The 23,539-nt window shown below is 36.9% G+C and overlaps 1 long non-coding RNA gene across 3 annotated transcripts in view; it reads right to left on the bottom strand.

Annotated features, from left to right (window-relative positions):
• LOC138127028 (uncharacterized) overlaps positions 1-23,539 on the bottom strand; it is a 40,360-nt gene that overhangs the window by 2,606 nt on the left and 14,215 nt on the right. Inside the window, exon 1 of one of the 3 annotated variants that reach the window (XR_011158068.1) lies at positions 11,617-11,752. The exons of the other annotated variants lie outside the window; for them this stretch is intronic. This is a non-coding gene — a long non-coding RNA (uncharacterized lncRNA). Of the gene's footprint in view, positions 1-11,616; positions 11,753-23,539 lie in introns of those variants that run through there. 3 annotated transcript variants of the gene reach the window in all.

The following is a 23,539-nucleotide window of genomic DNA, read 5'->3' as shown; positions in this document are numbered from 1 at the left end:
AAAATTGATCTAAATGTGCGATCTAAACATGATCGCGTCCCCCAAAAGTGAGGGCTGCAAACGTTCAATTATCGGCCTTATCGCCCCTTTTTGACGCCCGTATCGGCCGGGTCCGCCTTTTCATTTAAGCCAGCTCCGGATAAACCCCTAATACATGTAGCCTCGACTAACAAGTTCTCTCGTCGTGTGAATAAGGCCCCCGTCGAAAATAAATTCATAGAAAAGACACAAATCTCGACGGGGGAGGAAATTCGCGCTCCTAAAAATCTAATAAATATCGCATTCCCGATATCCGAGTGGGCCGAGGGTCCGGGACCGGAAATCTCGGCGGCCGCCTCCGCCGCGGGGAAGCGTCGTGAATGAAAGGGCGCCCAATGCGGGACCAATATGGCACTGTAGCGTAATCTCGCAACGTAGACCAGATAACCACTGCCGTCGAGCTGCTTGATCCTTATTATCCCCCAATAAAAATCATATTGACTGCTTATTTGGACCGATACCGCACTCTCCCAGATACCGACGCGTTTTCCACAGCTTTCCGTCGCCCCTTTATCGATGATGATGGAAATTAAGGTCGACGACGAGAAAATCGACGCTTTCCACACAACGCACACACACCAACGACAAATCAGCCACCACGACGCGGACCAAGAAAATTAGAAACGCTACAGCCCTGCTGAATTTGACAGTTTCATAGGCTCAAAACGTACGAGAACCCTAAAAAAGCGTTCTGGCAATTTGAACCGAAATCTTTTTGAACTTATCTTTTCTCTTTAACAGTTATTTGGAATCAAGGCCAAAAAGTGCATTTTTTTCGTGCGAGTTTGAGTTTTCTGGCCGAGGCGCAGCCGAGGCAAACAGAATTTTTTAGCAGAGGTGCACATTAAATTTTGTAGGTATTCAAAGCAAACGTATTTTATTTATCTAAATATTTTGGAGGGAAGTTTTCTTTCACAGAAGAAAATTCACAGTGCTTCCTAAAAGATTTGAAAATTTCTGTGGGTGTTTCCTCCATAAAAATTCCGATAATTAGAGAGTCCTTTACGGAGCCATCCCCAAATTAATTCGGCTCCTTTGGAATTTATAAATTGTTATCTAGTCCTTAGATCGATCCATTTCTCCCATCTGCCTCCGAATAATCAGCTTACGCAACCACGTAATATATCAGGAAGCGTAACATTATACAATTCCGTAAACAATTTAAACCGAGCTAATTGGGACTATTTCTCACAAAATATTTTAACATAATACCGGTTCTTTTATTGTTTCGGTCACGTAAATTTATAATCTCGAAATGGACACAGAGAATGGATTCTTTATCGAAACGACAATAAAAAAGGAAACAAGGAAAAGCCGAAGTGAAAGCAATCTTGTTTATTTATCTAAATGCGGACTTGACAAATTGCCAATTGTATTTCAACAAACGCAAATTAATGCGCCGTGAAATTCAATTTCTTAATTCCGTTTAAAAATAGACGTGATAAAAGGTCGCAAGGGCGACGCGATAAATGTTGACAACATGCGACAGAAAAAACACTCAAGTAGAACAAATTTCTGAATTAATTCAACTACAAGAGCTCAGGTTCAAAATGTCAGCTCAGGTTCAAGACTTGTTCAATCCAGAAATTTACTCAGGTTCATTAATTTCCGATTTTATGCTGGCTCAGAGTCGTCTAAATCTTGTGGTTTGAAATCAACTCAGGTTCAGACCGCTCAGGTTCAACATATTTTTAATTTGATCCAATCAAATTTATATTTTCTTGATTTTAAAACTGTCGGTTCGGATTACAAGTTTATTTTTTGAATTGAACATGGTCCCTCAGGTTCAAATTAATCATGTTCTGAATTTCTTATGAGTTCTGTGAACATGGACATGCAGAATCAAAAATTTTAATACATTTTCAGAGTCAGGTGCAGCTCAGGTTCAAGTTTTTCTGTGCTTTCGGTGCTCAGACTGAGACTCAGGTTCAAATTTGTCTCAGGAATCGATCTCAAAACGAGTTCCGATTTGTTTTGAGTTGTGGCAACTTTAAAATTGGTGCGTAGCTTGCTCAGGTTCAATTTTGTGTCTGTTGCGCGTCCGGCGTGGTTGTTTGAGAGTTCCAGTTTGCGTTTTGTCGTTGTCAGTGGAAGATAAATTTTGGTGTGTTATCTCAGTCTGGTCGTTGTTCGATGGGCAATTGATTATTTTAGTGACATGTCGGTCCGATCCGGGTCTGAGATAGTCGAATTATGATAAAATATGCGGGAGGACGTTGTCGAAAAGTCCGATTCGGTCAGAATTCCATCGTAAGAAATAATTTAAATGAGCCAGCCGGTGGAATTTCATCCTGTCTGAATTTATTGCAGTGGAAGAGAAATATTTCGGTAACAAATCAGAAAAATATTTACAAGATGTACCATATCCACGGTTAAATATAAATAAAAATACCTTAATAGATTCATCTCGGATGCATACCGCGGATGTCAGGCATTATACTGTGAGAGTCGCAGATGCGAGGCTCGGCCTCGGCCGGACAGCTCCACGAATTCCTCACATTCTAATCCCGGCACGGAGATCCTTAACTTTCCGTTGTCTTTAATAAATAGTGAATGTCATTGACAAATAACCGAACATATCCGAGTGCCTTTGCTACGTCTCATTTAGTTTATTACGGCGACGTTATGATGGCAGCGACGTGAATTTATTAATACATCATCGGTCATACCGAGTACGCGACGGCTTAATTAAGACGCCCTCTGGCTCTGACGGCGAAAGGTGAACTCGTTACACCCACGTAGTGCGCCCGATTACCGCCAGGAGCCGTCGTTAACGCCATTGTCAATCAATACGCGACTGTTGAACCTATTTACATCGCAATTTTACGACCGTCAAACTCACAATGTACAAACCATTTACGACACCAATCGCTGAAAACCCGCATAAAACAAACGCCGCCTAATCAGAAACGCAACCGATGCAGATAAAAGAGAAACCGCTCGATGCCGATTCAGACTTCATCAACAAATATATACTATGTAGCCGGGATCGTTAGTTCAAATCGTTTGTAATGGAACGGCGTGCTCCGGCTCAGGTTCATCCGTTACGCCATAATCGCAGGCCGCTTTTTGCAACATCGATACTTTTACATCCGAGACCTGCTTACAGATTACGCACGATCCACACAATCTCAGGTTCACGTCAGACATGTGCTCAGGTTCAACACTCCGACTCCCACACGTCAATTAAAAACAATTTCGCACTTTGAGTCTCAAGAAAAAGCTTGGCTCAGGTTCACAAGCGATTACTCAGGTTTATGCTCAGTGACAATTTTGCATCTTGAGCCACAAGTCAAAGTTTGTTGAAATTGTGCTTATCAGATCTAATCAGCGAGTTCACTCAGGTTCAAGATTCTTTCGCAGTGTTCACAACACGTTCAAATCCATGTTTTTTTTAATTTTGGTCAGGTTCATAACTCGCACTTGTTAATTAAAACCAACTTCGCACTTTGAGCTTTAAAAGAAGCATTTGCTCAGGTTCACAATCGATAGCTCAGGTTCAAGCTCAGTGACAATCTTACATTTTGAGTCAGAAGTCAGGGTTTGTTCAAATTTTGCTTGTCAGATCTAATCAGCTAGTCCGCTCAGGTTCAAGATCCTCTCGCAGTGTTCAGAACACGTTCGAATCTGTTTTTTCTTTATTTTAGTCAGGCTTAAGGAGTCAACACTACGACTCTCACTTGTTAATTAAAACCAACTTCAACTTTGAGTGTCGAGAGAAGCACTCTGAGCTTCAAGAAAAGCATTTGCTCAGGTTCACAATCGATCGCTCAGGTTAATTCGCAATGAGAACTTTGCATTTTGAGCCACAATCAAGATTTCTTGAAATTTTACTTGTCAGATCTAATCAACCAGTATGCTCAGGTTCAAGATTATCTCGCAGTGTTCACAATACGTTCAAATTTGTGTTTTTTCTTAATTTTCGTCAAGTTCGCGACTCTCACTTGTTAGTTAATACCAACCTCGCACTTTGAGCCTCAAGAGAAGCGATTGCTCAGGTTCACAATTGATGGCTCAGGCTCATGCTCAGTGACAATTTTGCATCTTGAGCCACAAATCACAGTTTGTTCAAATTTTGCTTGTCAAACCCAGCGAGTACGCTCAGGTTCAAGATTTTTTCTCAATGTTCACGCTACGTTCGAATTTGCGTTTTTTCCGTAATTTTGGTTCAAGTACAGTAACGAATCCCGCGATTATGATTTCTCGTGCGACCTTTTGGTCTGGGTGATCCTTCAGCAACTCGTGCGTCTCGAAGAACAGGACTCGCACACACGTCGTCAAAACGAATTGAGACGTAGGAACGGGCAATATGGCGGTTATCGGGCGTGCGGACCGGCACAATAAAATAAAATATAAGCGAGTGTGTCAGCGACACGGCCAAGACATAACTCCTGGCCGGCCTCAGAAGACAGCAGAATGGATCTCGGCCACGACGAAGCCATAACAACCCGGGGCAGCAATGATGGAGTGCATATTGTCCGGCGGTCCTGGGAAATAATTGAGAATCGACGAGTTATCGAAGGCGACCGGGGCCACGCTGTGTATTAATCTGGAAATACACGGGGGGACAAACTGGACCCCTGAGGAACACCCGAACGAAATAAAAACTATTTCAGTGATTTGAAAAACGATCAGGTGGGTCAAAGGAGTTTGCAAGGGAGATGTAATGTGGCTATTTTAGTTTACGGATTTTCAACCCCAAGGCAGGGGTATTTCACCCTTAGAATTTAAATGACAAGGGGTATCAAATGATAAATATAAATGACGTGAAAATGACAATGACATGCTTTGAAAATATGAACCTGAGCAGAATTTGATTTTGCAAACCTGAGAAATTTTAAAATGAACCTGAGTAAATTGTAATTTTGAAAATATTGATTGCAATTCTGTGCTGCAATAAGAGTCTTTGGTAAAAAAAATGTTTCCCTTGAGTGTATCACGATTCGTCCGTTTGATTTTCGGTGGTCCACCCTGTATTCTGTGCGGGGCGCTGTCCAGCAAAGCAGGAAAGCGCTGACGACTCCATTCCTGCTTGTCCATGGGGCGCATGCCCGCCGTCCCCGTCCTGCTGAGTTCATAACGACCGCAAAACTAATATACCAATTACAACCCTAGCGGGATAAAGCGACCCTCGCCCGATAAACCGCTCCAGATTCAGTTAGCCGACAATGTGTTTGTCGACATCAGGACGAAATTACCAGGCGACAAGTGCACTGCAGGAAAAAAACAAACCGGCAGGAAAAACTAAATTCGGCGCTGCCGCTCCCGACGTCTAAATTAACTGGCAGCTCCATCGTCAAATCGACACCTACCCTGTGGGTAATTAGCCGGAGCCATCAATCATTTGTTTAAACAAACGCGTGCTTAAGGCTAATCCGCACGTGTCGGCGTAATCGCGCCGCCGATCGGTCCGCGCCGATAAGCGGCACAAATAAGCTGGGGTGAATTTTGTAATTTATACCGAGTGATTCAGATTGCCTGTTAAATGGAGTATCTTTTGTCGTTGCGGAGATAAGCTCCCAGTTGTTTGGTTTTAGGCGGTTGTAATTTCCGAACAGTGATGAGTTTCAGTCGGGCGGCGGCGCTATTTTCGGTGGATTTTTTTTTGTGTTTTTTGAAACGACGCCACCGCTGTCATGTTAACACGTGTCGGCGCTGTTTTTCAGACTTTTTTTCCGGACACTCGGAAATGTGATTCTCGACGTCCATTGTTGTGCGATGTGAGATTTTTTTGGTCGCTTTCGATCAAATTGTTTTCGTTTTGATTCAGATTTCACACGATCACTACCAAGTCTTACCGGCCTTGCTGCAAAACTGTGCCGCTTCTCATTTTCTGCCCCCCTACTAAATACGTATTTGCTAAATTCACATACAGTTATTAAGGAAGCAAACCGACTCGTTCACCCTTTGACTTTTTGATCGATTTGTGACTTGATTAAGTGATTACTTAATCAGTGTAATGGTCCAATATTATTTTCTTGTTTGCGTAATTGCGTTGATTAGGCGACCACTGATTGATTCATTATAATAATTACATCCAATCAACAACCACCAGCCATAATATTTACAGTCGTAGATTAACAGCATAATTTACAAAACTTTACTTACCTACTGAACTTTACTTAATAACATTTCAAAATGTAATATTCTGTGGGAAGCGCACCCGATAATCTACCTAATTTCAAAATAATATCTTGAACTTGGATATTAAAGACCAGAATCTGCTTCACGTCTGAACCTGAGACGATTTCCAATTTTTTAAAACAACCTGGTGATTCTTCTCAGGTTCATATCATCAAAATATCTCTGGTATCAGTCCTAATTTGACATTTTCGCCATTTTCACATCATCACTGTTGGCACTTCTGAATTACAATTAATGTTATCGAAATCACGGTTTACTCAAGTTCACATTAAAGTTTCTCAGGTTTATGCTCAGAGTAAGTCTGGCCGTGGAAGCAACTTCTTATCTTCCCATCAAATACTTCACGGCAAGATTTGATCAAATTCCATATTCTATCACTGAGTCAGCTCAGGTTCACGATTTTTTTCTCAGAATTTACATTCTTCTCTACATTTTAGTAGTTCAAATGTCACGCAAGCTCAGAAGTTTCTCCTGTAGACTAAAACCAGCTTCAGATTTTGTATTTCAAGTTTAAATTGCGCTCAGGTTCATATTTTTTCAGGTTTAAACTCAGAGTTAATTTTCCTCTTGAAGCAGCAATGTATTGGTGCAGCTCAGGTCAACTCTAAGATTACTTCTCTTAGACATCACACGAATTAAACCAAAATTCCAAACTCAGGTTTAATTTTTGTTGTCAAACTTGATATCGATCCAAGATCATTTCTTTTGCAATTTTCAAGGTATAAAATCCAACTGGTAACGTCAAATTTTTATTCAAAATGTATTACTCAGGTTCATTTCTTTAAAACGTATCAGGTTCAGTATGAATCCAGCTTAACTTTGTAGCATTAGGAACTCATATTATTACCTAATTCTCTTTTTTTTTAAATTACAGATTTCTCAGGTTCATGCTAAAATTTCTCAGGTTCAAGCCCAGATTAATTGTTTTGCTCTTACGGTAATTTTTTGATTTAGTCAGACTGGAGGACAAGATTTACTAGAACTTGGCTTAAAATTTGACGACCCGATCAAATGTTTTTTTCAATATCTGATCGATTCGTTGCTCAATTAGTTATTACATATGTACATAGTAATGAATGTAACGGTGTAACTTTATTTTCTTCTTTAAGTAATTACGTTGATTAGATGGCGGCAGATTAATTCGTTATAATAATAATTATATCCAATCAGCGAGAGCCTATCGGTTATTGATTATTAACAATTTACTGAATGTTACCCAAGAGCAGTCGAGAAAACGAATAAAATATGAACACAAATTGTAAAAGTTTGTTGTGGGTGTTGGTGGCAATATTTTTATACTAACCTACCCAGATTCACTTCCCATAATTATTTACGAAATCAGCGGAAAATAATACCAATTAGATTTTGAATTAAACGCAATTTTACATTTTAACTTTGAAAATAATTTTAATTTATGACCTACTACTGGTGCTGTTGTAAATTTAGGTGATAATGGGAATTGTCAATTTTATGGCTCAAAACGGTCGGCCAATAGTGAATGATCCTTTTGTTGGCAAATTATACCATTTGGGCCAAAAATAACGTGTCTGGTTTGCGTTTAAGTAAAAAAGCGAATTATTTAGCTAACCAAGTCAAAATTAGTAAACGCTAGGTTATACAGTGAGGGAAAAGTGCAAGGAGAATAGGCTGAGAGTGAAATCGGGAAACAGAGCGGGATAGGATGCCGTATACTAACGAAATGCTGGAGAAAAAAAAAGAACATGGAGGAAAGGAAATGATACATCTTTCATTCCCTCCCGAAGGGGGGCGGGCTGCTGAGGCTTTCCAGAGCCTTTTCAGTCACACTGACGGGAAGATTCGGGATGGGTACGGTAAGAATGGGTGCGGAAGGAAGGTGGTAGGTACTGAAAGGTTGATATACTGACCCAGCATTCTCCTTATCTGTGATATGGGACATACCATGATGCGATGGTGTGGGGAAACCTCTGAAAAAAACCCACACCAGATCAGGCGGCACCGGGGTTAGAACCCGGGACCTCCCGAATGCAAAGTGGTGCGCTAGGCGCTCGGCCACAGTGCTCGATTGAACATGGAGAAAAAGAAGACAGAGAAATACCACCAGTGGAACGGGAATGCCAGTGAGGAAGTGGAAAGATTGAGAGCAAAAGGAAGATGGATGAATGTAGAGCTGAGTAAAAGAGACAAAGACACAGACGAGCAAGGAAGAAGGGAGAGAATCAAAGAATCCAGATACAAGGGAGTATGAGAGGTGTATGACAGAGGAAATTCTGGAATACCTGGGGAGAGAGAGTGGAAGGAAAGAAAAATGATGGCGAGATTCAGACGTGGTAAAACGAGGAGAGAGAAAAGAGGTAGGTATTGGATGGAAGAAGAGGAAAGAAGGTGCAGAATGTGCTATGAGGAGAGAGAGGGAGCACATGTGGAATGGATGTAGCGAAATGAGAGAGGGGGGGAAAGAAACTTTGAGAAAATGAAGACGAAAGGGAAATAAGATGGATAAAAGAGATATGGAAGAGGAGGGAAAGGATAGAGAAGGAGAGGGGTGGAGAATAGGAATTGAAAAGGTTATTTTTGGAAATTTCTGGAATTGATACTTTAGGTTTAGTTATGTTAATATCGTTGTAACTAGAAATCCGAAAGCCTGTAGGGTACAAAAAAAATTGTAGAATAAATAGAATAAATAAAGTAAATAAAAATAAATATGAGTTGAGAGGATTTTGTTCAGGTGTTGTGTGCAGGAAGATGATCGTAAGTCTGTGAGAAATCATTTTGTGTATCTCGGGTCGATCGGAATCGGAGGTTGGCTCTGATGGGCCGTTTTGTCGATGGCAGGTCTGATGGTGAGTCGAATTAGCGAAGAAGTTTTAAAGTATCTCGATCACGCTAAATTTGACCCGAACGCGTCTATAATCGCCCCATCGAGCCCCATTTGGGGGCAGATAGGGCGCCTAAGTGCGTTCCATTCGTCCGTCAGGAAATTGGCTTTTGATTTTCGGCGGCGGCGAGAATCGAGGACAAATCCGAGCCGATTATGGACGGTTTCGAGTGGGTGGGCGTCGAAAAATCGAAATAAAAGGCGAATCATCGAGCAGGGGGCGCGTATCAGTTCCGGCTCGTTATCGGCCCCCACGGCCTTATTGTCCCCGCGCCGTTAAATCGGCCCTAATCGGCGGCGGTGCGATTTTCGGGGGCGCGATAAGGGCCGGACTCGGCCCGCTTTTATTAATATCGGACGTCGGGGAGCGCGGTCGAACACATTTCAGCGGCGGATGAGCGATGGCTCTTTCGGCACTCGAATGACATGGACAAGTTAATCGGCATTTTGAGCCGGATAACAAACGACCTGATGAAAAATTAAACCGTGTAACAACTCATTCATCCGGGCTCTTATAAATTGCGCTCGTTACGCCGATATATCCGCGGTGGGCAGTCCAGCAACGCGACTCGACACTTTTCCAGATGAGTTATGCGAATGGGCCCTGACTGGACGCATTAATAAGACAACGAGCACGCACACGCATAATTTACAAACCCCGACGGAAACATTCACCTCACGAGAAACAACCTCTACCAAAAAAAAAAACACTTTTTTTCAAAATGCCTCGCCAAAATTTCGATTTTGGAAAGAATTTTCAAAATTTACGTTGCCCCTCGGGAACACCTCAACCGTGTGGCCTTCGAAACTCCAACCCCAAAGTGTTCAAAATTTGGGAATCGAAGCAAGTTTTCCAAAATTTTCGTTGCGATTTTGGAATTTGTCTTTGTCCAGATCTAGAATCGCCACCAGAATGCTCATCATTACGACCTGCAATCATTAGAAACAATTAATCTTTTGTTGCGTCTCTGAAACTTCAAATTTTGAAAGTTCAAGTAATCCAAGCAACTCGCGAAGCAGTTTTCTAAGTTTGGTCAGACGTGATGACCACCCAGAGTGCCAATACTGGACGCTTAACAGGTCTAAGTGGGTACAAACATATCCTGCAATGTCTTGGAAGAGAAACGAGCATTTCGCGTACCGCGAAAGCCGCGAAATCAGCGAAATCCGCGAAAGTGAATTTCGCGGCCGTTGCTCTTAACGACAGCCGTTAAAGAGATCTAAGTTCTCTGTTCTAAGCTTTCTAAACCTACTGCCGGAGCTTCGGTTCATCCAGTAAAGACAATCTCTAGCAAATAATCGTGACAAAATAAGCTTTCAATTATCGGCTAGAGCTTTCGAAAAGTCAAATTCCTTTTCACTAATTGTTTGCCGAAGCAAATTCCATCACGCAATATATTTGTCGTGCGTGGAGAGTGAAACGTGAAGACATAAATCTGCGTTTGTAAAAAACCTGCGACCAGTTCGCTCATTATTGGTGCTTTCTCTTTGCCATTCCCTCCCTGTCCTCTGTCCCGGCAATAAAATCATATTCATGTAGCCGAGAACGGTCGGATATTGAGTTACACCCTCCGAACAATATAATAAATAAATCTGTAATCTAATATGCACCCCCTCGGCATGGGAACGCGTCCCGTCCATCGGATTATGTGGTTTACAAGGATTAGCCCCGGCTTTTTACCGTTGGCATATTGAATGTGTAAAAGATATTAAACGATTTGATTTATGCCGCGCGTGGCCGCTATTAAAATGTTTGTGATGGAATCACGCTGTTTGACTTTCACACACGCGTAATTATGAATTTGATTTGGTTTTTTTTTTGGTGCTGGTCGATGCGGCGAAAATCCGGGAATAATTCACCAATTCAAATTTAAATATTTCAGATGTGAAATGTAATTTAGCCCAATAATTCTTGGCCGTCGTAAAAATGTCGCGAGATATTTTAATGTCGCTGAATTATAGCGAAAGAAATTAAAGTTGGCGAAAAGCGGAGCGCGACAATTTCATATTCTAACCGGCGGTTCTTTATTGCTTTATTCCTTGTTATTACGTCTTTAATATCAAATCTGAATTATGCCGACGCTTCGGGACGTCCTCGGGAAGCGGGATGCCGCACCACCCGGAATATTTTAAAAGGGTAGGGTTGGCGACAGCGAGGAATGGGCTGGGGAGGGAAGGTTTCCACAGAATTGCAAATTTTAACCAGAAAATGCACCAGTTTTTAATTTTTTTATATTCAGTTGCATAAAAAGGAACGAAATGCAATCTAGAATCATAGATATGACGTTCTTTGGAATCTTCTTCTCATTTTCGTAGAAAAAAATCTTAAAATCAAGTTTAATTCAGCTTAATTTTTGCTCCTAACAATATAATATACTGTTTCAAGTAAATATTTTATAGTTATTATGCGTGAGCGAAAGACAGTGAGCGAAAGTGAAACCTTCACCCACTGGTAATTATGGATACAGACTCACTTTCTAGGGAGATATCGAACAAATAATAATTGTAAGTGTGAAAAGAGTGTATTTCAACATTACCGCCACCTGCAATTCAAGATAGGTAATAATATTCCTCACCTTGCCCATTAAATCTGGAAGTTTGTAGTAAACATCAAAGAAACATAAACCAGGAACGAGTTTAGAATGAACATTAATTGAAATTAAAAAACACATCTAAATACATAAAACAGCTTTTTCAGTGTTGCCATGCGAGCACTTTTTCAAATGAATTTGTTAAGATCTAACCATTCCCCCAACTAATTAACGAGTAATTAGAAGCCAACCACTAATTGTCAGATGAAAATTAAAATAATTAGAAAAAACACAAATTTTATAGGAAAATATAATTAACAGCGCACATAAATGTGCAAACGTTGGACCTCTCTTATTTAATTAACGAATTAACATAATAATTGTGCGCAGATCTCAGATAGAGCAACTTGCATGTCCGAACAAAGAAATCTACAACAATCTACACATAAATAATAATAATAATAGAAAAACACATTTGTAGGTGTATTTGCTTTCACATTCAAAATTGTACTGGTTAATTTGCATTTTTCCCCCCTAGTGGCCACCAGTACGACCGGATTTGAGCCCCCTCGCTTGGAAAACTCGCATGGAGCAATTCCAAGTAATTTAGACCAATCTAGGTGCGAATCGTAGAAAACACATTTGAAGATGTGTTTTGGTGATGTGTTTTGATTTGTTCTCGTTGGGGCCAGCAATTCTGGCAGATCTGCCCCCCCTAGACCGTATGAGAGAAACGAGCTTAACGTGGGGCGCGACATGATTGCTCGATCTGCATAAAATACGAGCACGTAAGTCTGCAATTTTCATAAAGCGTAATGATCAATCATCGACCGGTCACGTGTTATTGTAATGCGGCCGGTTACGCCCACGGGAACTCGATTCCGTCCACCCTGTATTGTTCGTGGTGCGACCCCCACGGCCCGATTAGCATCCGCAGTCTAATTTGCATTCGCGTTATTAGACGTATCGAAATAAATAAAATGATCGAGTGATAAATAGTCGTTTTATGATTATGGTCTTTTGTTGTTATGGCAATTAGACGTCCGGCGTCGCGATTGGTTCGGTGAAATCTGTTTCCAATTCATTAGCGAGTTCGAAATTTGTTCGTGAACGACTCGTGTTTCACTGAATATAAGGCGATAATTAGGTGGAAGTGTAAATGTTTGTTAACGCGTGTCCGATTTGTTTGTTGGAAAGGCACGAGAACGCTTGTCGAAGACAATTAGGACCGCCGCTAAAATTGCTTTTTGATTATTGTTTTTCGGAGGCGATTAGAGGGGACCAGCTAATTAATGAATTTACGTAATTTTAGGACCGAGAGTGTCAATCGGAAGGCAAATAGGAGGAAGAATCTAGGCGCACCACTTCATGACTAAAATGTGAACGGAATTTGCCAAAATCTGAGGGAAAATTTGACCGCGAAGGCACAGTTAGAACCATTGCAAGATGCAAAACGGGAAAATTCTCTACGCAGTCAAAAATTTTCATTTTTAATGAGAATAAGGATTTCGTAATGGAAATGAAGTATCTAATACAACATGATAAAATGTTTTTAATATTTAATAGTTATAGTAAGGGCATAAAGTAGCTCGTGCGGCAATCCCATGAGTCCCGATAAATATTTTTTTCTACTAAAGTTTGGAAAACTAACTAATTTGAATAAGTGAAAAAGTGAAACATTTCTTAACAAGGGCGGAAAAAATATTTCAACACTAAAAGTTCAATTTTGATCGTTTCCTGAGATACAGAACTGTCAAAGATAACCTCAAAATTTACAACTAATTAATGTTTTTTTAACACTGCTTAAACTAACAAGAAAAACGTTCAATATTCGTGCGCTGCGTGTTCACTTGTATTAGATATTTTAATAGAATTTCCGTAAATTTAACTTAAACGCCTTCACAAACTTGGGTTTTTTGTAAACAAAATTGTTTCTCCAGTCGAAAAAATCATGTGTGCAATACGTAGAAAATCCATTTTCTTTCCGTGCAAGGCGTGTTTGATCTCGGCTCTCGCCTCGATAAAAAATCCCATGCCTAATACGGAAAAAATTATATTTCCTAATTTATTGTACAAATAGCTATTTCTAGGATTAGAAAACATCAAAACACAAATTTTAAATGTCTTTGTAAAGCCAAGATCGCGGCCAATTTGAATTGTTTTCAATGCACGCATATGATTCAACTGTTTCAGTGCATAGATATATTTGCATAACGTCAGAGAGAAGTACACACTATACGGGACTTTTTCTAACGCTTTTTGCTTTTTTGCGCTATTACCGTAAACAGATGTTTTACGAGTTAATCATGGTGAAATATAATAATACAGTTTTTTAAGTCATACAAAAAAAATTTTTTTCGCGACCGAGAAGAGGAGCAGTTTGTAACATACAAAAATAATGACAGAAATAATAAATTATTCCCTACGTAGATCGTGGAAATATTAAGAAGTAGGTATGTTATGAAAATTATAATTTCAAAGGTAAAACAACAGGACTTAAAATAAATATGTGAATAATTTTTATTTTTTCACATATTAAATCCCAAGAGCAAAATTTTTTATCGGAAATTTTTTTGCTAATGAACGAAAACATCCATAAATGAGGTCATAAGACCAATTTATTAGCAAATAAGAGCACGAGACGAAGTCGAGGGCTTTTATTTGATAATAATTGGTCTTCTGACCGAATAATTTATGGATGTTTGAGTTCATTAGCAAAAAAATTGCCGATATTAAAATTTTGCACGAGAGGTATACGGCTGATTATTTCCTGAATAGAATGAAACCAAACGCATTAATTCCAATCCTTTTTATTCAAAATAATTTTAAAAAAAATCAGGTACCGACATTTTTTATCAGATTATTGCCCATGTGCATTTTAGAGAAATTTTGTCGGGTTATTTTTTGTTTTCTCGTTTTGATTGGTCAATATTTGTCACGCAATTGGTTGCTAAACACATGAAGGAAATAATCACTTTTAAAATCTTATTAAATATGTATGTGATAAGATGATAACAAACAGAGTTATCAATTTATTGGATTTATTGTTCCATTATTTAAAAAATCTTGAATTCCAAGCAAATTTAATTTTGACACATTTTTCTTACCTTTGTCCTTTCTCCTGTTTTAACTTTGCCAAATTTGTCAATATAGATAAACTTTCAATAGTAAACATAAATAACGACTCTTGTTTCAATATTTTCCTTAATTTAAAAATTATTCAATTTTGGGTACAATTTTGACGTTTGATTTCCACATTTTGAGTTGTGAAGATAAAATCTTCACTCCATCGATTTATAAATTTATTAGTTATAAGTTAACGTTTTCATTGAATATTTCACTCATAGATTGTTGTAACAATGCAACAGGTAGGTACTGAATTATTAATTGTACTCGTATCTGAATATACGGGAAATACCTATTGGTTTCAAGTATTCAGTATTTTTATTTGAGAAATATTCTCCCTAAATACCACTTGTGCTTAAAAATTAACCGGATAATTTCCATTCAACCTTGTTGTCTATTTCCACTCGTTCTTGGAATTCGTGGAATTATTAACAACAAGTTTTCATGAAAATTATCGGTAATTTTTAAGCACTCGTGGTATTACCCCCGAAAGTTTTGTTTTGTAAAACTATAGTTTCAAAGTGTAATTCGTTTTGTTTTGCAAGCTTTATATGACTTTTTGTTTTTATTTATTTAAAATGAAATCTGACAAATCTGCTTTCTTTCGGAAAATTAGTGCTCAAAGATAACCTTGAAAGTCAAAATTTGACGTGCCTCACGATCAAATTGTAATTTTTCTCACAATTGTCCAGTTTGGATTAAATTAAAATGAGTTTTAATTTGTACGTTCTAAAGAGAAAATTATTTTCAACGTTTTATCACACTTATTTTAATTTTCTTGAAGAATTTAAAAAAATGAATTTAAAATATTTCCTAAAATTCTCTCTTTCACCTTTTAAAATCTGCTACGGCAATTCCCTGAAATAGAAATAGTCAGAAATAATTGAAGAATTAAAATTAAACACTAACATAATTAATTAATATTAAATTACCCCCCCTCAGTCAAACGTAATTTTATTTCCAAAAATTTTGTTTTAAAAGCTAAAAAATCCAATTGGAAGCCAAACTATTTTTCTAATTTTTTTAAGTTTGAAGTATCACGTTTTGAGATTTTAGTGTCAACATTTTCATAAATTTTATTTTATCAAAAAATTTTTAATTACTACCAAAAAACTTTGATTTTACGGAAATAACCTCGACAAACATAAGAATTGATGAAAATAAAAAAAAATTGAATTTTTAAATGTCAAAATTTCCAGTTCTTGATGCTTTTACAAACCTGTACCAAGTTCAGAATTACAAATTTTCGTTTTTTAATTGAAAGAGCATGTGTTTTCTATATATTGATTTTATTCTATTAAATATCTCTTTTAAACCAGAAAAATTGTAAAGAGACGATATTCCTCAAGAATAAATTTGACAAACGAAATTTTCCTTCCAAAAATTTCAATCCAAAGCTCAAAAAACTACTTCCAAAGTATTAAATTCTAGTTCTAGCTGTAATTCAACATTTCTTAATGAAAATCTTTCACACCCAAGACTTTGTACTAGTGTGTACAGTTGGTTGCAAAAAAAACGGGAACTGTCAGAATAAAATTGACACATTTTTACAATTTTTCCATAGTGTGAAACCTTCTTACGAGACATTTTTTAAAATTATTTGATAGGTACTGTCAAGTAGACAATTAACTGACAAATGGACAAAATCAAATTTCCCAATTTTTTTGCAACCAACTGTACAGTGTAAATGTGAAACTTTCGATATTTTCAAAACGTTAAAAGTAAATTTAAAATCTCAACTTCCAAATTGCAATACTTAACGAAAACAAAGATTCTTCATTGTTCAAGTGACAATTTCGAATTCTTATTTATCATCGGGTTTCGAAAACGAACAATTCATATCAAATGTGTTTTCCGAAATTTTTTCAACAATTTTGATGATTTTAAGTTGTCAAAAACAAAATCAATAGTTATTTACCTGACGTATAAAACAATTGTCAAAGTATTGTCATATTGATATGAGCCCCTAGTTATTTAATGGTTATTAGGTTGGCAAAATTAAATGTCAATTGTACGTCAGCCATTTTGATGTAAAGACACTTGGGCTACTGAATATGTTCAGTTGTATTTTTGAATGTCTTTATTTCTTGTCTTTTGGTATAAAATTTGCTTAAATCTAAAACTTTTCAGACTTTTGAAAATTATTTAGATAACCTCAAACCTGATCTAGAGAGATTTGAGAGAATTTTGACATTGACAATTGTTTAAAAAAAAAAATAAGCTACATGCGTATACCGAAGAAGTAAGGAATTTTTTGTAAGGAATAACTCAAAAATTTTTAAAAATAAAATTTAAAATTAAATAAATTAATGTTAGTAACTTTTTTACTAGTGGGTTATTAAAATTTAAATGTGCGAATTTTTTATTATTCGAATTTTGCTTCTTTTCACCTGAAAAATAACAATAATTATTTTCATGGCCTTGTTATTACTCTTACCTTGTAGAATTGTTCCTTATTTCTTTGCTACAAGTTACTAAAATTTATTGTGTTGATCAGAATTAATGTTACATTTACAAATGTGACGAAACGCCCATTTTGTTTAAAGTGAATTGACGTTTCCGTCTCTTACGTCACCTAATACCAACCTTACAAAGCAATTTGCCCTAGTTTGTGTTGCAAAGAAAATAACGTCGGCGTGCGGGAAAAACGTTTTCACGCATTTCCAGGATAACTGCGAAATACTTATTTTATATTTTCCGATAAGAATTTTGTCACTTTTGCAGCGAATTACCTTCGTAATTTTCGTCACGCGATCTGGCACCCTGCGCAGCAACAAATTAGTCAGAAATAAAGGAAAATCAAACCGCACCCCCAATTCCCTGAAATTAATGCTCGCTGCACCCGTTCCGGGCAAAACCTCCTTTCGCGATCCCCGTCCGCTGCCACCCCCTGATCCGTCGATCCTCGGCCCTCGATTAATTACGATTCGCGAAAAAAGCTCGTTTGAATCGATAAAGGTGCGGGAAGGCCCGACCCTCGGGGCGCTCGCATAATAACAATCCGGCGGACTCCGGGCGCACCGTCTCCATGACGACCGGTGCGAAGGGGAAAACGAATTATTATTTTTTGATGGTTATGAGATTTTTCCAGCGGAGATCCGAGTTGAAGTGTTGAAAATTTAGCGTTTAACTTGGAACCTCTCCTGACACGCATAACCGTCGCTTTTACGGCGGCGGCGAAAAATTTCGATTTGATTGTTTTTTGGCGCGGGGGGCGGCGCGTAAATCGCACCCCTTCCGGGGCTATATTGCGATTTTTACGGTGAACGCACCGATGATACGGCGCTTTCGGGCGGCGATAACTGAAAAATTATTGATGCTTTTCACTTCACCGTACAATAAGTTGACGTACGATATTGGTCGGAATTGCGGCGGACCCATAGCCGACATGATAAACTCCGTGTCAAAAAGATAATAGAACAGTTGAACGTCTTTGTTGGCGCTAAATGAGTGTTCTTAAATCAAACTCCAATATGGCGGTTAGTGTGCGCCGCTAATCGAGCGGAAACTCCAGATTAGAGACTCGACTTCCGCCGGGGCTCTTCCCGCCGGAGATTTTCGCCGCCCCCGTACACATGCTCCGATCATATTTTTCAGACATCTTTACTTTTTTTTTTTCGCGAAACTCGGGGAACCACCGCAATTACTTGATGAAACTCGCGCCCTGATGGAGCTTTATTATCTTAAATGATGAGTCCGAGTTTTTATTGTCTTCCAAGTGGAAATTTATGGCGCTTTTATAAAATTCAGTCGGAGGGTGCTCGACGAGGGGACGATTATTAACAAATAAACACCGACGCCCTCGAACACTTTAAATGTTTCAACAGGACGAGGCTGCGCCCCCAACCCCAAATCAAGACTCAATTTATTTATAGAAACTGGTAGGTAAGCGGTACATATTATGTTTTGGCCCACCACACATCCGGTGACACGGCATTCTGGCCAAATTAATTATTATCACGTATTAAATCCATTGATAATGGTCCATGTTAAAAAAAAAACACAGTGATAAGCGCATGACACTAGGTACTGTTTTTTGAATTTGAATTAAAACGTTTTCATTTATATCTATACGTTATAGCAGATTATATCATTAAGAGTAGAAGTGAGTCTTTTTGTGCTAACCCCAGAGATTGAGAACCGAAACGAAATCGAGGTTGGCAACTGGGCGAAACACAAAAAGACCTTTTACTTTGAATGATATTTACTATTTAATCTTCAAGCGAATAACAAAAAAAAAATCGGACATGTTCTCATTTATGTATTTTTTTCCTTTTTTAAAACTAACAATTTTCAAATTTTAAAACATCAGTAATTCCTAATTCTCTTGTTGCAATATTATTAGTACTTGAAGGTTCAATAGTATTAGTAAGGAAAGTCTACTAAAGTTTAAAGTTTACTTTTTAACGTTGAACGGCCATCTTGCTATTTTTGATTTTGACATCTGTCATCCATGCACATGGGCGACTCGTGTTACACCACAGTGGCACCGGTTAAATATTGGTAATAATTTCGTTAATTCCCTTTTTTAGAGTATTTTTTTAATAGGGGTAATTTAATTATCAAATATTTTGTGTAATTATTGATAAATAAATCGTGAGAAATGCTTCATTTGACTCGGTCACTCGGTGATTTTTTATTTCTAGCTCAAGGTACATTCATTTTGCAGTTTCATTGTTATCCATTTAGTTTAAATTATTGGAATTTGGCATATAAATGTCAATAAAGAATGCATCATTAATTGTTTTATTCATAACCAGAATGTCAGATCAATTAGTTTCTCGTTCAAAATGGTGAAGGACACTCTTTGATTCCTACCGATAATGTTGTTAAAAATTCTCAATTTGTGTCGTTGTTTCTTTGAGATTTTGAACTCTGTAATTATTATCTGCTCCGATAAGTGACTTCTCTAATATATTTTCATTTTTCATTTTTTAAAAAGTAGGTTGTTAAATAATTAGCAATTTGATTATCAAGAAAAATTGTAAACTTGCATATCCTCGACCACCATATTTCCATGATAAATTCAGTCTTTCGATAGCTGGCATGGGATGATGTATATTAAATTTTGTGAATAATGTTCTTACTTTAATGTTAATATTCTGAGTATGAATTTTGGTCCACTTAACTACTGTAATAGTATGTTATTCAATAAGCAGATAATGATGGCTATTACTCGTCAGAATAATATTGTGTGCGAGTAATAGCCATTATCCGCAAGTACAATACTATACTTTTTCTACGACAATGACGAGAAATTTATAAATAAGTTTCATTATTAGAAAAAATGAAACTGATGTTTTACAATTACATATTACTTTATATACTTGATACCATTGCATTAAACTAGTTGCTATGATATTTACCGTGATTTTTTTAAGTGAAAAACACTGTCATAATTACAGTATTCTATAAAACATTATTTTTCTGTATTGTGGCTTCTGTATGTTGTTTCGTCCATCAGCAGAAAAATGTTTGGTTAATTTTGGTAAACAGATAAGCTAATTTTCGGTCGAAGCAATAATTTTATAATTCATGTATTAAATCCGATATGAAAACCACAAGGACCTTGAAAAAATTCTTTCCTTTTTGAAATTGGGTCTGATTTTCAAGCCAAATATTGGGGCCAAAATTTCATAATAAAAACATCGTTAACGTAGAATGAACTTTACTAATTTTTAAAATTTCAGCGAGCCATGAATGCAAAACAGGTTTACCTTTTTATAGTTTATAAAGGTTGTGTAAATATTACGTTTTTTTGCTTGCTGAATTACAGTGGAGTCATCGATAGTTGTTCTTTACAAGCAAAAGCGCCCTCGATACAACGTTTTTCTTGTGCATTAATTAATTATCTTGTTTTTCAGACAATGATTATAAATTATTTTTATAAGGCGTGAAGTAATTATTTTATAGATTATTGGTAAACAAGTAATTAGTCTATATTTAGACCGCTTTTTTGTATCAGAATCTTTTGGTTTTAAATGCGTTGAACCAAAAATTCCAGAAATTCTGAAGATTTTATTACAAGTCTGTTTAGATAATTTAGAATATGTTTATGTTTCCATTTATGTATTTTATTAACAACATTTAAGAATAATTTCAGGCTTTATGTTTGTGGTATTCATTACCTCAACGTTATCTAATTTATTGCTTATGTCTCTATCCAGGTAGCTTCATTATTAAAATCACAACTACATATTTGACTACATGGTGGCCCAAAAACATTAACATCAATTTTTTCAACCATAATAATTTGTTCTGAAATTGTTTCTTTTGATATCTGCTCAGATTCGACTCCTGCTTTTCAAGGCTTTTCGAGAAAACACCCAGTTCCTCTTCTAAACACCGTTCGCGTTGTTTTGGCATGATGGGAAGCCATGATTTATTTTTTTAACGTTGGACATACTGTTTTATTTCCGTCACTAAAGTGCCTGACATGTGGATCTATCAAAATTAAGATGTTGTTCAATTTCCCGCGATGTCTGAGTACTCTTCTGTTGCAAACTAGTAAAACTGACATTGACTAGACATTTATGCTATTTATAACCTCAAATTTAGAAAATCTTAATCTAATTCAACAGACAGCTGTACTATCAAATTAAATGCAAAATTACCATGGCCTCCCATTATGCCAAAACAACGTGAACGCATTTTACATTGTTGTTAATTGCAACAACAAAAAATTGTTGTAATTGAAATACAAATATGTTTTTATTTAGCACAACGTTTACACATTTTCTTAGATGGACCTCTTAACAGCTGTATTAATTATTGTCCTAAATCTTTTTTAATATTGTTAATTTTATCCTCAAATCTTTTCCCTACTTGAGAGTTTTACTGAATCATTTTTCCTTTGAATTTTTAAATTTCTTTTAAGTTGTTAGATTATTTTCTAATTCATCCTATCAGCTTGTCTTCTAATTTGAACTAGTTTTTCTCCAGTATTTAGTTTCTAAAATCTTCTTTTTTTATGTTAGATTTTGATAAATATTTATCATAATCTTTTATTTCCTATTTCTGTTTTATTACATTTTAGAGTATTTTTTTATTTTTATTTTTTCAGCGACTATACATACGTATATCTGGTTTTTTAACTTTAATATTTTTTGTTGTCTTCTTTTTTGCTTTTAATTCGTCTAGTTTTTCTAACTATTTTTTCCCAGATCAATTTAAAAAATGTTTGTTCTTTATAATTTCTATTTGTTCTTTTATCTTTTATTTAAAGCAAACTTTCGATATTATTAATATTTTGGTAACTGCTTCTTTCTCATTGTTTTTGTTTGTTTTTTGTTTTCGTTTTTGGATATGTTTTTTTTAATAGTTTTCATTGTATATACCTTTTTTTATTCACGCCACCTGTCTAATCTATTTTTATTTACAATATTTCTTCCCACTCTTTATTTTCCATAATCCTTCTTTTACCTAATTAATATTTTTGGAATTTATTTTATGAATTAAGTTCTTTTGTTTCCATTGTTCTACAATTTAAGTAATTTTTTTTATCATTTGTTGATTACACTTTTTGCTTTGTCTTCTCCTTCAAAAGCGTTACGAATTTATTATAACGAACGAATTTTTACAATTCGTGACGTTGAACAATATCCTATGCAAATAAATTCAATTGGCATTCGCGTTACCGCACGCCGCCCCCGCTCGCCGCCGCCGAAAAACAAACCAAATTAATCGCAACAAACCCATTAAATTAACGTGAATCCGTCGCGATTAATCATTTTTATTGTTATGGGTGGCGTGCACGCAGTCCCATATCCGGCCTTGACCATACCATGGTGTCCCAAAACCGGAAAAATGTACCACTCGTGTAATCGCGGCATGTTAACAACCTCAAGACGCATAAATCTAACGGCACTCACGAGCGAATTAATTTATTAATGAAATTATTAATGAAGACCAGACAAATCCGGTCGAATGACATCCATTAATTAATCACGTGATGGGTCGTGGGCATGGGGAAATAAAAAATGTGCTCCAGGTGTCGAATGCTGAATAAGTAGATTAGATTTAGAATGTGGTCGGAACAATGGTGAAGTGGCGCCTTGGGTGCGTTTACAGGGTCGTTAATAATAAACAAGTGAAAGTGAAACGATTTTTCAAAATTCTTCCACTACAAAATTTTACTTTCAAATCAGGATTTTCAAATCAATTCTCGAAGCTTTGATGATTTGACATTTCAAAAATCAAAGTATCCACTCTGAAACTGGTGGACAAATAAAAACTGAAGATTTTGCTTTTTAAATCAAAAATTTTTGGCCCCCACAATACAAATTTGAGCAATTTGGACTTTCCACGTTTACGAATACTCTTCATTTTTCGGTTAAAATTCATTCTCTCCGTTCGTAAATCCAAATTTTGATTTTTGATTTTTCGAAAAAAGGTACTTTTCAAAAAAAAAATGTTGGTTTTCAAACTAAAAATTTTCTTTTGACTTTCGCGATTTCATTTCCATCTGACAATTTCTCCACATTGACTTTTCAACACAAATTCAACAAAAAATGTACCGTTTTTGTAAATTTTTGCAAACCTCCTACTCCGCCCTCCTCGTCGTTAAAATCATTCTCCTTTCCCCATCGCAGTTCCACGAACCGCTCCGCCATCAAAATCGTTAATCTCTGCGACAATATTAAGGCCACAATTTCCTGTTCTCATAGAACCTGGCCGCGGTCGTAAAGTGCCGTTCAGCAACTACTGACGGTGCTCTTCCAAATAGGCGAAAAAAAAACCTGGAAAAAAGAACGACCAACCGTGATAAATATCTGGTAAGGCGATGTCCATTTAGCTTATTATTCCGATATCTTCATTCAATGTAAAGTGGTCTCGGTCGCCA

This window comes from Tenebrio molitor, chromosome 3, assembly GCF_963966145.1.
Source record: "Tenebrio molitor chromosome 3, icTenMoli1.1, whole genome shotgun sequence".
Lineage (NCBI taxonomy): Eukaryota > Metazoa > Arthropoda > Insecta > Coleoptera > Tenebrionidae > Tenebrio > Tenebrio molitor.
Note: the sequence above shows the minus strand (reverse complement) of the source record. Positions and strands in the feature narration are given on the sequence as shown.